A 13,370-nucleotide genomic window follows, 5' to 3' on the forward strand; every position below is an offset into this window, starting at 1 on the left:
AAACGGCCGTGCTAACAGTTACCACTCTTTTGTGAATCAAGCCCATAGAATTCATTATATCATACGTTGTTTTTTTGTTTTGTTTTTTGCTTCAGTGTCACTTTAAGGTAAAAATTGCTATTCTGATAAAAATGTTTTGCTATTTCATTCCTGTTCTTTATGTAAGGCCCAAATCCGAGCATTGTAGATAGATAGGTAGATAGATAGATAGATAGATAGATAGGTAGGTAGGTAGGTAGGTAGGTAGATAGATAGATAGATAGATAGATAGATAGATAGATAGATAGATAGATAGATAGATAGATAGATAGATAGATACAGTGGTGTGAAAAACTATTTGCCCCCTTCCTGATTTCTTATTCTTTTGCATGTTTGTCACACTTAAATGTTTCTGCTCATCAAACATCGTTAACTATTAGTCAAAGATAACATAATTGAACACAAAATGCAGTTTTAAATGATGGTTTTGTATTATTTAGTGAGAAAAAAAACTCCAAATCTACATGGCCCTGTGTGAAAAAGTGATTGCCCCCCTTGTTAAAAAATAACTTAACTGTGGTTTATCACACCTGAGTTCAATTTCTGTAGTCACCCCCAGGCCTGATTACTGCCACACCTGTTTCAATCAAGAAATCACTTAAATAGGAGCTATCTGAGACAGAGAAATAGACCAAAAGCACCTCAAAAGCTAGACATCATGCCAAGATCCAAAGAAATTCAGGAACAAATGAGAACAAAAGTACTGTAATTGAGATCTATCAGTCTGGTAAAGGTTATAAAGCCATTTCTAAAGCTTTGGGACTCCAGCGAACCACAGTGAGAGCCATTATCCACAAATGGCAAAAACATGGAACAGTGATGAACATTCCCAGGAGTGTCCGGCCGACCAAAATTACCCCAAGAGCGCAGAGAAAACTCATCCGAGAGGCCACAAAAGACCCCAGGACAACATCTAAAGAACTGCAGGCCTCACTTGCCTCAATTAAGGTCAGTGTCCACGACTCCACCATAAGATAGAGACTGGGCAAAAACGCCCTGCATGGCAGATATCCAAGGCGCAAACCACTTTTAAGCAAAAAGAACATCAAGGCTCGTCTCAACTTTGCTAAAAAAAAACATCTCAATGATTGCCAAGGCCTTTGGAAAATACCTTGTGGACCGACGAGACAAAAGTGGAACTTTTTGGAAGGTGCGTGTCCCGTTACATCTGGCGTAGAAGTAACACAGCATTTCAGCAAAAGAACATCATACCAACAGTAAAATATGGTGGTGGTAGTGTGATGGTCTGGGGTTGTTTTGCTGCTTCAGGACCTGGAAGGCTTGCTGTGATAGATGGAACCATGAATTCTACTGTCTACCAAAAAATCTTGAAAGAGAATGTCCTTCCATCTGTTCGTCAACTCAAGCTGAAGCGATCTTGAGTGCTGCAGCAGGACAATGACCCAAAACACACCAGTAAATCCACCTCTGAATGGCTGAAGAAAAACAAAATGAAGACTTTGGAGTGGCCTAGTCAAAGTCCTGACCGGAATCCTATTGAGATGTTGTGGCATTACCTTAGAAAGGTGGTTCATGCTAGAAAACCCTCAAATAAAGCTGAATTACAACAATTCTGCAAAGATGAGTGGGCCAAAATTCCTCCAGAGGGCTGTAAAAGACTCGTTGCAAGTTATTGCAAACGCTTGATCGCAGTTATTGCTGCTAAGGGTGGCCCAACCAGTTATTAGGTTCAGGGGGCAATTTCTTTTTCACACAGGGCCATGTAGGTTTTGAGGTTTTTTTCTCACTAAATAATAAAAACCATCATTTAAAACTGCATTTTGTGTTCAATTATGTTATCTTTGACTAATAGTTAACGGTTTTTGACGAGCAGAAACATTTAAGTGTCACAAACATGCAAAAGAATAAGAAATCAGGAAGGGGGCAAATAGCTTTTCACACCACTGTAGATAGATAGATAGATAGATAGATAGATAGATAGATAGATAGATAGATAGATAGATAGATAGATAGATAGATAGATCTAAAAAAACAAAGATGTAGAGAATCTGTACTTCTGACTGAAATTGAGCTTTGATGATAGTAACTTATGGGAATAGTTCTACATTCTCTGTTATAAGCCATTCTCGTCTAAGTGGTGATGAAAGCAGTTCATTTTCACGACCGCGCGCTCAAAGTAAATACATTAATATAAAATATACCAATGTGTTTTTCTCCTGCATTAAAAGTGATGTAAAAATATGGCATAAAAGCTTTAATTATCTCTCTAAACAGCTTCAAATATTTTACTGAACCATTTTTTCTTCTTTTTTATTAGTCATTCTGTCACATCCATTCAGCTGAATTAATAGTAAGAGTGCTCAACATGGCAGATTAATTATAACTTAGTTGAGACAAAGTGAGGTGTCATCCTTTTCATGGCCTGTCACTAAGGAGACTGCTTAACACACTCGGCATAGTGTGAATCCCAGCTATTAGGAGATAAAGCACATTGAAGAGTCATGCACAGCGCGCCCTGCTGGCACAGTGGGCAGGATATCAGTGCACCGCAAGTCATGTTTACTGCGACACCTCCATAAGCATGAGTGCCACACTACCATGAACCTTGTGTGGAACAAATACACTTAACACTTGTTCATATAGCGAGTAATAGTTTATCATTTCACCGCTGCAGATTTACTTTATGAGAGAGATAAACAGAGACACCAAGAAAAGCAGATGCTAGAATAAGACACAAAGATCACACTGTTGTGCACAAGATCACACGATCACATAGCCCTTGTTTCACTAAAGCGTGCTAAGTGTTAACACGCCTATGAAAAGCCACTTAGCACGTGCAAAGTGGCTCTGCACGTGCTAATATGCGTGCATAAGTTTGCGCGTGCAAAGTTTCACAAGGTTTTGCGCGCAACGCTTTGCGTGCAAAATCAGCTGCTTCGCATGCTAAGCAGCATGATAAGCATACTTTGCACGCTAAGTGGCTGATTTTGCACACAGTGCGCGCAAAACTTTACACGCGCAAACTTTTACATGAGCTAAAATAGCATGCGAACAGTAACAGCTTTGCAGTGCAAACTACTTAGCACCCTAGTTTGCACGTGCAAAGCTTTTAGGCGTGCTAACCATGTTAGCACGCTTTAGTGAAGTCACTGGTAAAAAGAGTAGCACTCAACCAAAGCAGGGATGTGGGTGCCCAAGCCTCAAAAGATCCTCGCACCTCTGGATCCAATCAATGTAGTAAACGCATGGGAGGCTGGCACTTCCAAACGTGAAAAAAGCTCTTTTATTGAAACATTAAAAAGTGGTAATACAGCGACAGCCCGCTGTTTCAGGTATCAGCCTTTCTTCAAGCTGTTTCAACCAGCTTGAAGAAAGGCTGATACCTGAAACAGCAGGCTGTCGCTGTATTACCACTTTTTAATGTTTCAATAAAAGAGCTTTTTTTACGTTTGGAAGTGCCAGCCTCCCATGCGTTTACAGCACGCTTTAGGGAATCAGCTGAGTTTCTACTTGCCAGCCATCAGTAAGGTTCCGGCCCTGTGGCGTAGCAATAGGGGTTGCAGAGATTTAAACCGCATCGGGGCCCTTGGGCCAGAGGAGCCCCGTAGGGCCCTCCCTCAACTGCAGTATTAGCTCTTAATTGGGGCTGTGCTTATAATAATCACTTCTATAGATGCTTTGAATGATAATAATCATTAACAAGCTGCTCCCCATTGCCTTCTTGCACCTCTGACACTGTAGTTGCCGTTGGCAGGTTTTGGTGCACCGTATCAATTGTTATGTATAGAGTGCTTTGGAGGGCCCCCCCCCCCCCCCCCCCAATGTAAAACTTGCATCGGGGCCTCTAGCTCCTAAGCTATGCCACTGTGCCGGCCTGTATCTTGTCGGGGCAGATGCCCCTATACATTTTCTACTATATTATGTAATTTCTATAGTGGAGATATAATCATGCTTTGTAAAGGCCTGATGAAGGGTTATCAACCCGAAACGGACTAGTGTTGTTGCCTGAAATATGGTACATTTCTTAATCCAGCAAAGCATAACATGTTTACTATAATCGTCCGTCAAAACAGAGTGATCTCTTGTATTTGTGCTCTGAAGAGTCTTTGCTGACAAAACAAAAAAGTTTTTACTATTTTTGCCATTTTTGATATAATAAAGTCTGATATTGAACCTTGGATTCAAATATATATCATGTGGTTTCATTATCTGAACTAATCCTCTCATACACAAACCTGTTGTCATTTTGAGCGTGGTGGCTTGCTTAAGTGAGGATCTCCCTTTATATCTACTAGTCACTTTTTGACTCACGCCCAATAATATTGACGTATATTGATTGAAATGTAGGAAGCTGGTGTATTTCCTTTCAAGCAATACCAGTTGCCTGGCTGTCCTGCTGATCCTCTGCCTCTAATACTTTTAGCCCATAGACCCTGAACAAGCATGCAGCAGATCAGGTGTTTCTGACATCACTGGCAGATCTGACAAGATTAGCTGCATGCTTGTTTCTGGTGTTACTCAGACACTACTGCAGCCAAATAGATCAGCAGGGCTGTCAGGCAACCGGTTTTGTTTAAAAGGAAATAAATATGGCAGCCTCCATATTCTTCTTACTTCAGTTGTCCTTTAAGTAACAAGACAATATATTGTGTACAGCACTGCAGTAGACGTCAGCGCTATATAAATGCTAAATAATAATAATAATAGTAAGTTTCAATACAGCTTCTCTTTAAAATATCATTCCCTAATCCAGCGTATTGTGATTTAAAGCCTGAATTACTAAAGCAAAGACTAATGTTTGAATTGCAGTAGTTATTACCATTTAAATGTTGTATTTCATCAGCAGTGTTCCATAAGCTAAAACTTGATTGGTTGCTTGGTTGTCCTGGCTTACTGCACTCGTTATGAGCGTTCCTGTTCCCTGTCTGTCTACAGAGGTTTCCCCGGCAATGCAAAGGAAAAGAGCCGCGTGAAAGCAGCGGAAAGGCAAAGCGAACAACACGATACAAAGCTCGGCAATGCTGTTGCATGAACTATCATATGCTCTTTATACCTTTTTAATAGAAAGTGCTCCCAAGAGGGCTTTCTTCAACACTCTTCTCTAACAAAAGCCTATCCCAGTTTATTAAAAAATCATATACAACAATGCCGCTTGCCAGTTTTTATAGTACTAATGAAAATTTGGTCCAAAGCACTAAAACTATTTGGAAAACTGCCTAAAATTTCCCCGTCGCAGATGTTTAAACAGAAGGTGCTTGCATGCCATTCGTTAATACAGTGCCATACGGGACACAGTATGACCACTGCAATAACCAGTAAGTAACACACTTAGTACGTGCATCGCTGCGCCAAATCTTCCGTATGCTGCGTGCGTGAAGCGGATCCCGTGGATGGAGATGTACCTTGATGAAAGAAGAGACATTTGCTGGTTTACAAGGCACTCATTTGGGCAAAAGAATAAGCCATCGCTTTATGCTATATTAAATTTGGATTAAACAAGAGAGATAATAACAGAGACCGCCTAAAGGACAATAATCAACAAAATATGGGGGGGATGAATAAAACGAAGAGGCAGTTGTGTTATTTTGGCTAAAGCAATCGTTAACAGCCGGTTCTGGTCATTAAAAAAAGGGTGTGAGGTGAGGTGGCCATGGCAACAGCAGCATCATTTATGGGTCTGTAATTTCACTTATAGAAATGTTTTTATTGTGATCTCTGGAAAAAAACAACAATATGGTCAGAATCTGAATCAAATTCAATAACCTATGATACGAGGATTGGAATCAGTTAAGGCTTCCTCCTGTGTTATCACTGATGGTTTATTTACATAAAAGCTCAAGCAAACAGTAAAAGGCCAAATGGAACCTCAGCAGGGGCATAACCACAAATGATGGGGCACCCCATCAAAAAACGATAATGGTGCCTACTATCTATGCTACTGACCCCCCCTTCCCCATGCATGGTGACTGTCAAGGTCCTCTCCCCCTCCCTGCAACAAGTGCCCCCGTATAGCTTCCCCACAACAAATATTTCACCCTCCCCAGGAGGTTTGGCTGATAAACCCTCTACTTCCACCCCCTACCAAGTGCAGCCACCATCAAGCCCCTGCATCCAGGAGTGGTACGCAGTGGTGTAGTAATAGGGGGTGCAGAGGTAGCAACTGCATCGGGGCCCTTGCGCTAGAGGGGCACCATGGGACCCACTCTCATCCACAGTATTAGCTCTTTATTGGTCCTATGCTTGTAATAATTACTTCTATAGATGCTTTGAATAGTAGCGATCATTAACACACTGGTCCCCATCCCCTGCTTGCACCTCTGACACTGTGGTTGCCCTTGATTGGTTTTGGGGCTCCGTATCAATTATTTTGTATAGCATGCTTAGGGGGGGGCGATGCAAATCTTGCACTGGGGCTTACAGCTTCTTAGCTACGCCACTGGCGGTATGGCCATCACTATTATCACTCATAAAAAGTGGGGCCACCTTAGATTATAAGCCTCTGACAGGGTCATTCCTCCCCTAGTGTAGTCTACATGATCGTGTGTTCCTTTCCTATGACAGCTTGCACTTGTATTACTGGGCTTACCTAGCCACTCCATAATCACATGATCATGTACCTTGTACAGTTTGCTTTGTATAACTTTGTTCTGTGTTGTATAACTTTGTTATGTCTGTCATCCCTGTATTATTGTATATATTTATTGTCCAGCGATGAGTAATATATTATTATCACAATTATCTTCTTTATTTTACTTTTTATCCTTTACTAGCCTTCCTGTGCACATTAAATAACAGTGAGGTGAAATATACATACTAAGATTTGCTAAACATTCATAGGCATTCATAGGCATGAAGAGCAAAAACCCGTGTATATAGAATCTTACAATCTAAAACCAACACCTCATAAATTACTATACACAATATGAAAGCGCTGCCATGGTTCCGTAAACAAAAGATCAGTGCTATATAAGGCAAAATATTGAGGTGAGTGCGCTTCATACTCAGTTTGGCAGTCCGTAAAAATTAATCTTATGCAGTTGGATAAGCGCACATCAATAATACATAAAACCACAGTAAAACAATGAGGTGTTGTCTTCCAGTAAGGCAAATCAATGTCACTTCTGGAATATTCACACAGCACCAGAACACAAGTCGGGGAACAAACTCACCAAATATGGTGTAACCCCTGCAAGATGGGTTATAGTGCAATTTATCCCTAGACTCCTCCGTGCATCAGGGTCCAGGTATCCCAGCAGTGTATGCGTGACATTACGCAGCAGGTGGGGGGAGCGTCACAAACAAGGGGATCACGGGGGATCAGCATCACTGGGGTGAGTAGATCCGCCCGGTGGATCACTTGCAGTTGTACGACTGTACACACGCCTGATTGCCGATAACGACTGCCTCAGCCAACTTAACTGTACAAGGCTTTAACCCTTTAGTCTATAAAGCCAATTAGCCAGAGCTCTCTTTCCCTTTTTGTCTCTCAATAATGTGTAATCTGTGTAAATATCTACGACGTGTATGTAAAAATCTGTAGTTGATGTGTTCACTGCATAAGCTGTAATTCACCATTGTCTTGTATTGTTAACTGCAGTTTCATTTATATTGTACTAGTAAAAAGGCCCGCCCATTAAAAAAATGGGTGCTAGGCCATGGCCACAACCCCCCCGCAATGCATGCACTGACGTGACCCATGTGTGTGCATGCCAGCGTACGCCCGTCCTGTTATACCTTGTACTCTGTTGTACAGCACCACAGAAGATGCTGGCGTTATATCATTAGTAATATAGCGGCCTGGGCCCTAGGGTTGTGTGTAAGACAGGTGGGAGTTCACTTTCAGTACAAAGAACACCAATATTTTGAGGCTACAAATACACAAATGTAGGTATGTGGTGCCAATGTGGTGACCTTTTGGTGGTCCAGCCACTTATCCACCAGAGGGCACCACCATGTGTTCTTTGTGGGAATCCATCCACATATAATTACAAAGCTTACCTCTAACCAGCCCTGGTTTTGTGTGTTAGGCTATTTTTGTTTCCACCAGTGACATTTTTATTACTTTACTAGATAATAACACGATCAGTGCCAGGTAGAAGCCATCTTGACTGTAAGTCATTGAACTTCCAACAGCATGTGTTATTTCTGGCGAGAACGGCATCCAGCCAGGGTTGATGAGATGCAGGAGCCAATATAAGGGACAGCTCTTACCCTACATCTGCATAAGCTCTTAATTGTTTTGGCGATAACAATATGACAACCGTGTCTTCTGTTCTCTTATCTCCGTAGTTCTGGATTGTGTTCTCCTCAGCTGTGAGAAGTGCTCTATATATTACTTCTTAATCTCACTACTGTATCTGTAATTTTATGATTTGCCATAAAAGAAAAAAACTCATGGATGTCTTCAACCTGTTTTTCTTTTTTCGTATACTTTCAAACGAAACGTAGAGCATGCTGAGTCTCTCAAGAGCAGAACTCTCCTCTCTTCGGAGATGCATGAGATGGATAAGTGGACAAGTCCAATAAATAACATGAATGGGATCTGGAAAGACACAAGATAATGACTCTCTGTGAAACATGCTGCTACTAACCGGTGAGAAGAATGAGGGATAAATCAAGTGGGACAGGAGCCAGGATGATGTGCTTCAGCTCTTTCAGCAGTCTTCGAGTTAGGCAGAGATATGGAGTAGCTACAGAGGTATATGCAATATGAGCCAATGTGAGCTAGGAAGTTATAGTGTGACGTTCAGCATTACCTCCTTAACAGTGCACAACAGTACCCCCTTAAAAAGTATTCATCTGTTTAATCATACACAAAGAACAACAAGGTATTTAGGGTTCAGCTACATGTAACTTTATTACGCACATAGGTACAATTATCCATCTTCTATCCATCTGTCTCTTGGATTGCTCCTTAATAAGTGCTGCTTCTTGCTTCACTCCAAGGATATTCCAAACTGAGCGGGGCAGAAAAAAGTGTAATGTTGTGACCCATCTAAAACAATAGCTTCGTTATTATAATTGTGTACAGCGCTGACATATTCAACACCGCTTTACAGAGTTCATAGGGGTGTATACAATAAACTGCGGTAAGCAGAATTACGTGCCTTAAAGTGAACCTCCGGACTAAAAATCTACTCAGCAGAACTGAAAAGGCTTGGTGTTTCTTTAACAGTTTCACAGCATCAGAACTTTGTTTTTCTTACCAAAGCATCATTTTTAGCTGCATGTTTAGCTAAGCTCCACCCATCAAAGAAAAAAAGCCCGGGCTTTTTTCCCCTGATGCTGCGCAGAGCATGATGGGATTTCCTATGTTGTTATTCACGTTGCCTAGCAACTGGGAGAGGTGCTCAGTCAGGACACAGGACAGTTGGAACTGTGTCTCATGCTCCCTGTCACCTCCTTTTAAACAAAAAGATGGCTGCCATCATGAAATCAAACATTTGCCTGTTCTTTTAAAACAGTGTAGGTAAGAGATTATATTACCTATCTATTTTAATTAACATAACTAATGTAACTTAAAGACAGTATGTTTGTTTAGGCTGGAGTTCCTCTTTAAATCTTATGCATGATTAGAGCATTGCATGCAATGTACTGCATTCTGCTCTACTTATCATGTGGTAAAATGTTACCCTCTCAGGGCCTCTGGGTAACAGTTACCTTGGGGGCTTCCCTGAACCTATTTTTAGCAGTATAGCAACTCACCTGTTCATTCTTGCTGCTCCATTAGTTGTGTGCTCTCGTTTTCATCCTCATAGGGACGCCTCTTTTTCATCACTGGCGCAAGTTATTACGTAATGAAAAGTGAACGGGTCATGGAGAAGAAGCAGCCAGCGGGAATGAGGATGGAAAGCAGGAACAAAGCGGTGTGCTGGGACAGGTGGGTTGCTATGCTGCAAAAACACTGCAGTGGCCCTGGGGAGCACAAGTTGGGGGGGAGACCTGGAAGCCCTGGGGCACTTGCTCCCTTTGCCTCTATGGCTCTAATGCTGGCTCTGGGATGGAGGGGTGCTCGGATACCCCTTTTCAAAATCCGAACTGATCCGGATCCGGATACCCAGATATTCGGATCCGAATCAAATATCCGAATCCGAACTTTTTGGTGTCCAAGTAAACTCAGATATCCAAACCCAATATCCTGGATATCCGCCCGGATTCGGATATCCGGATAGAAAACCGGAAATGACCCGAAAATGGCTTAAAATGCTTCCAAAAGTCTCTCCCCCTCTCTCTCTCTCTCTCTCTCTCTCTCTCTCTCTCTCTCTCTCTCTCTCTCTCTCTCTCTCTCCCTCTCGGATATCTGAACTAACTATCCGCCCAGATTTCGGATTTCAGATGGGGAATCAGAGTTTGTTGGATAGTGCTATTCGGATTTTAAAAAATATCCGAATTGCTATTCAAAGTTCGGATAGTGGAAAAATTATATAAGAGAGAACAGAGGCGCCAAAAGGATAAAAGGGGTTTTAAAGGAGCTTAAAAGCCAAAACTTGGTAATTAGAGGAGGCAGTGGTGGACTTACCCCCTCCAAGCAGACACAACACGACTGTACATTCAGTCTATTTATTAACGAACTCCAGATAAAACAAAGCAACGCGTTTCACGGGTCAGCGCCCGCTTCCTCAGGCAATAGAAAAAGGAGTTTGGTGGGTTTGGTGAGTTTATCCACTTACATCTTGTATTTACTGCTGCCATCCATATCTTCTAACCCCATACTGGGGTATGTCGGTTTTGCTGCCACTGTTTTGCTTGTTTTGCTGCTATTCACACTCTTTTTACTATCTTTGACCTACAGTCACCTCTGATGCTACTTGCTCTGTAACTTGCACGTCCCATGGCCACAATAGATAAACCCCTTCCTTTTCTTTCCCCCCCCTCTCCCCCCCCTACTCCCTCCTCCTGACACACACCCTTCCCTTGGTCTCCCCCCCCCTAGGTTTCTCCCAACCCCCTCCCCTGTGTGGTCCCCCCCCCTCCCCTTCCTCTCTCTCTATCTCTACCAAATTCTTTAACCCCCCCCCCCCCCCCTCCCACCAACACAGCCCACCAGCATAACAATTCTATAATACAAAATACTGTACCTTTACTGTCAATGTACTATATTATTTTGCACATGTTTGTCACTCAATGATTGAAGTTTTAAATGTAGGATGTATTATAGCAGAAACAATATACCCTCTGATCTCTGTCATTTGCAGCTGTAACTCCTTTTTCTATTGCCTGAGGAAGCGGGCGCTGACCCGTGAAACGCGTTGCTTTGTTTTATCTGGAGTTCGTTAATAAATAGACTGAATGTACAGTCGTGTTGTGTCTGCTTGGAGGGGGTAAGTCCACCACTGCCTCCTCTAATTACCAAGTTTTGGCTTTTAAGCTCCTTTAAAACCCCTTTTATCCTTTTGGCGCCTCTGTTCTCTCTTATATAATATTGTATCCACCCTTGGTGGAGGGTTGCGACCCTTTCTACTATCTACAGAGAGCGACTTCTTATTCCTGAGTGGGGTCGGGATAATCTCCCCACCTGCCTTTACAGTGGTTGCCTATTAGTGACCCATGTTTGTGAGTATAACAACTATTACTCTTTGTCATTACCCTCTTTGTCAATACATACTACACTATTGGGGCTCTTGGTGTTCCTCTGTTTATCTCGTTTGGATAGTGGAAAAAGTTTGGATTATCTGGGTAGTTCGGATACCCGAATATTGGAGCTTAACTGTACATTTTTGACAAGTGGAAATAAATCAAAGAGCTCAGAGGAGACCCGGGAACACACGTAACCACTCATCTACAAAAGTCATGGGGGAGGGTCATTGGAAGGAGTTAAAGAGTACCTGAAGTGACATTTAACTCTCACTTTTAACTAATTAGAGCTGATACTGAATGCTTGGAACAGAGACAAAAGTTCTAGATTTGTATAAGTGGGTACTACAATAGGCTAAAAAAAACTAAACCTATTCATCGGAGACAGTAAAAACTTTAAACTTGCATTTTTAACTTTTAGATACATACAAATAAAGACTATAGTATTTTTCTGATTTTGGGCTAGGACCATTGATACAATTGTTCATCTCCATTTCAAGTTTGCTTGCCTTTAGTGCACAGAAATGTTTTGAAAGGATAGTGGCCCTGCACCACCAAGTTCAGAATATACATGCATTTATAGCCAGAGCTGGCTTCTAATGGATTTAAAGAGACTCTGAAGTCTCATAAAATTCAGGTTTTTATTAAAAAAATCTCTTTATCATCATTGCCCTAACTAAAATGCTGCATCCTCACGGCTGAACACTAACTAAATCACCCCAAACTCCCCAGCAAAAATCCACAACTTTCTTGGTCATGGATTTTGCTGCTGGAGGAGGCAGAGCTTTCAGCTGCAGCTCTGCCTCCATGCACGTCAATCCGCACGTATCTTCGCCTCTCCCCCGCCCCTCTCAGTGAAAGAAGAATGAGATGGGCGGGCACAGGCGGCGATCCGTGCTGACGGATGCGTGTAGAGGCAGAGCTGCAGCCGAAAGCTCTGCCTCTTCACGGAAGTGCTCCCTGCAATGTGCCCCGGGGAGTTTGGGGGGATTTGGTTAGTGTTTAGCCACGGGGATGCAGCGTTTTAGTTAGGGCTATGATGACAAAGAGATTTTATTAAATAAAAACCTGAATTTTATAAGACTTCAGAGTCTCTTTAACCCATTCGCGTTCCGTCGTTTTCACTTGAGAAATGTTCACCTCCCATTCATTAGCCTATAACTTTATCACTACTTATCATAATGAACTGATCTATATCTTGTTTTTTCCACCACCAATTAGGCTTTCTTTGGGGGGTGCATTTTGCTAAGAGCCACTTTACTGTAAATGCATTTTAACAGGAAGAATAAGAAAAAAAACGAAAAAATCATTATTTCTCAGTTTTCAGCCATTATAGTTTTAAAATAATACATGCCTCCATAATTAAAAGTCACTTATTGTATTTGCCCATATGTCCCGGTTATTACACCGTTAAAATTATGTCCCTATCACAATGTATGGCAACAATATTTTATTCGGAAATAAAGGTGCAATTTTTCCGTTTTGCATCTATCACTATTTACAAGTTTAAAATAAAAAAAAATAGAAATATATCATCTTTACATTGATATTTAAAAAGTTTAGACCCTTAGGTAAATATTTACATGTTGTTGTTTTTTTTTTATTGTAATTTTTTTTTTTTTTATATTAACCACTTTACCCCCGCCCGTACGAATTTCTCCGTCCCTTTTTCCATCCTTTAACCCCCAGGGACGGAGAAATCCGTACTTTCCGCGCTCTCGCCGCTACCCGCGCTCCCGCTCGTAAACACGCCGCCCGCCGCTAGTAAACACGCCGCTGCCCGCTCGCCCGGAGAT

At 41.8% G+C, this 13,370-nt stretch overlaps 1 long non-coding RNA gene across 3 annotated transcripts in view; it reads right to left on the minus strand.

Annotated features, from left to right (window-relative positions):
- Nucleotides 1-8,890: 8,890 nt before the first annotated feature.
- The window catches only part of LOC137517826 (uncharacterized), a 138,937-nt gene continuing 134,457 nt past the window's right edge, over nucleotides 8,891-13,370 (minus strand). For all 3 annotated transcript variants that reach the window (XR_011020682.1, XR_011020681.1, XR_011020680.1), the window contains one exon: nucleotides 8,891-8,957. This is a non-coding gene — a long non-coding RNA (uncharacterized lncRNA). The remainder of the gene's footprint in view (nucleotides 8,958-13,370) is intronic.

Source organism: Hyperolius riggenbachi, chromosome 5 (assembly GCF_040937935.1).
Source record: "Hyperolius riggenbachi isolate aHypRig1 chromosome 5, aHypRig1.pri, whole genome shotgun sequence".
NCBI lineage: Eukaryota > Metazoa > Chordata > Amphibia > Anura > Hyperoliidae > Hyperolius > Hyperolius riggenbachi.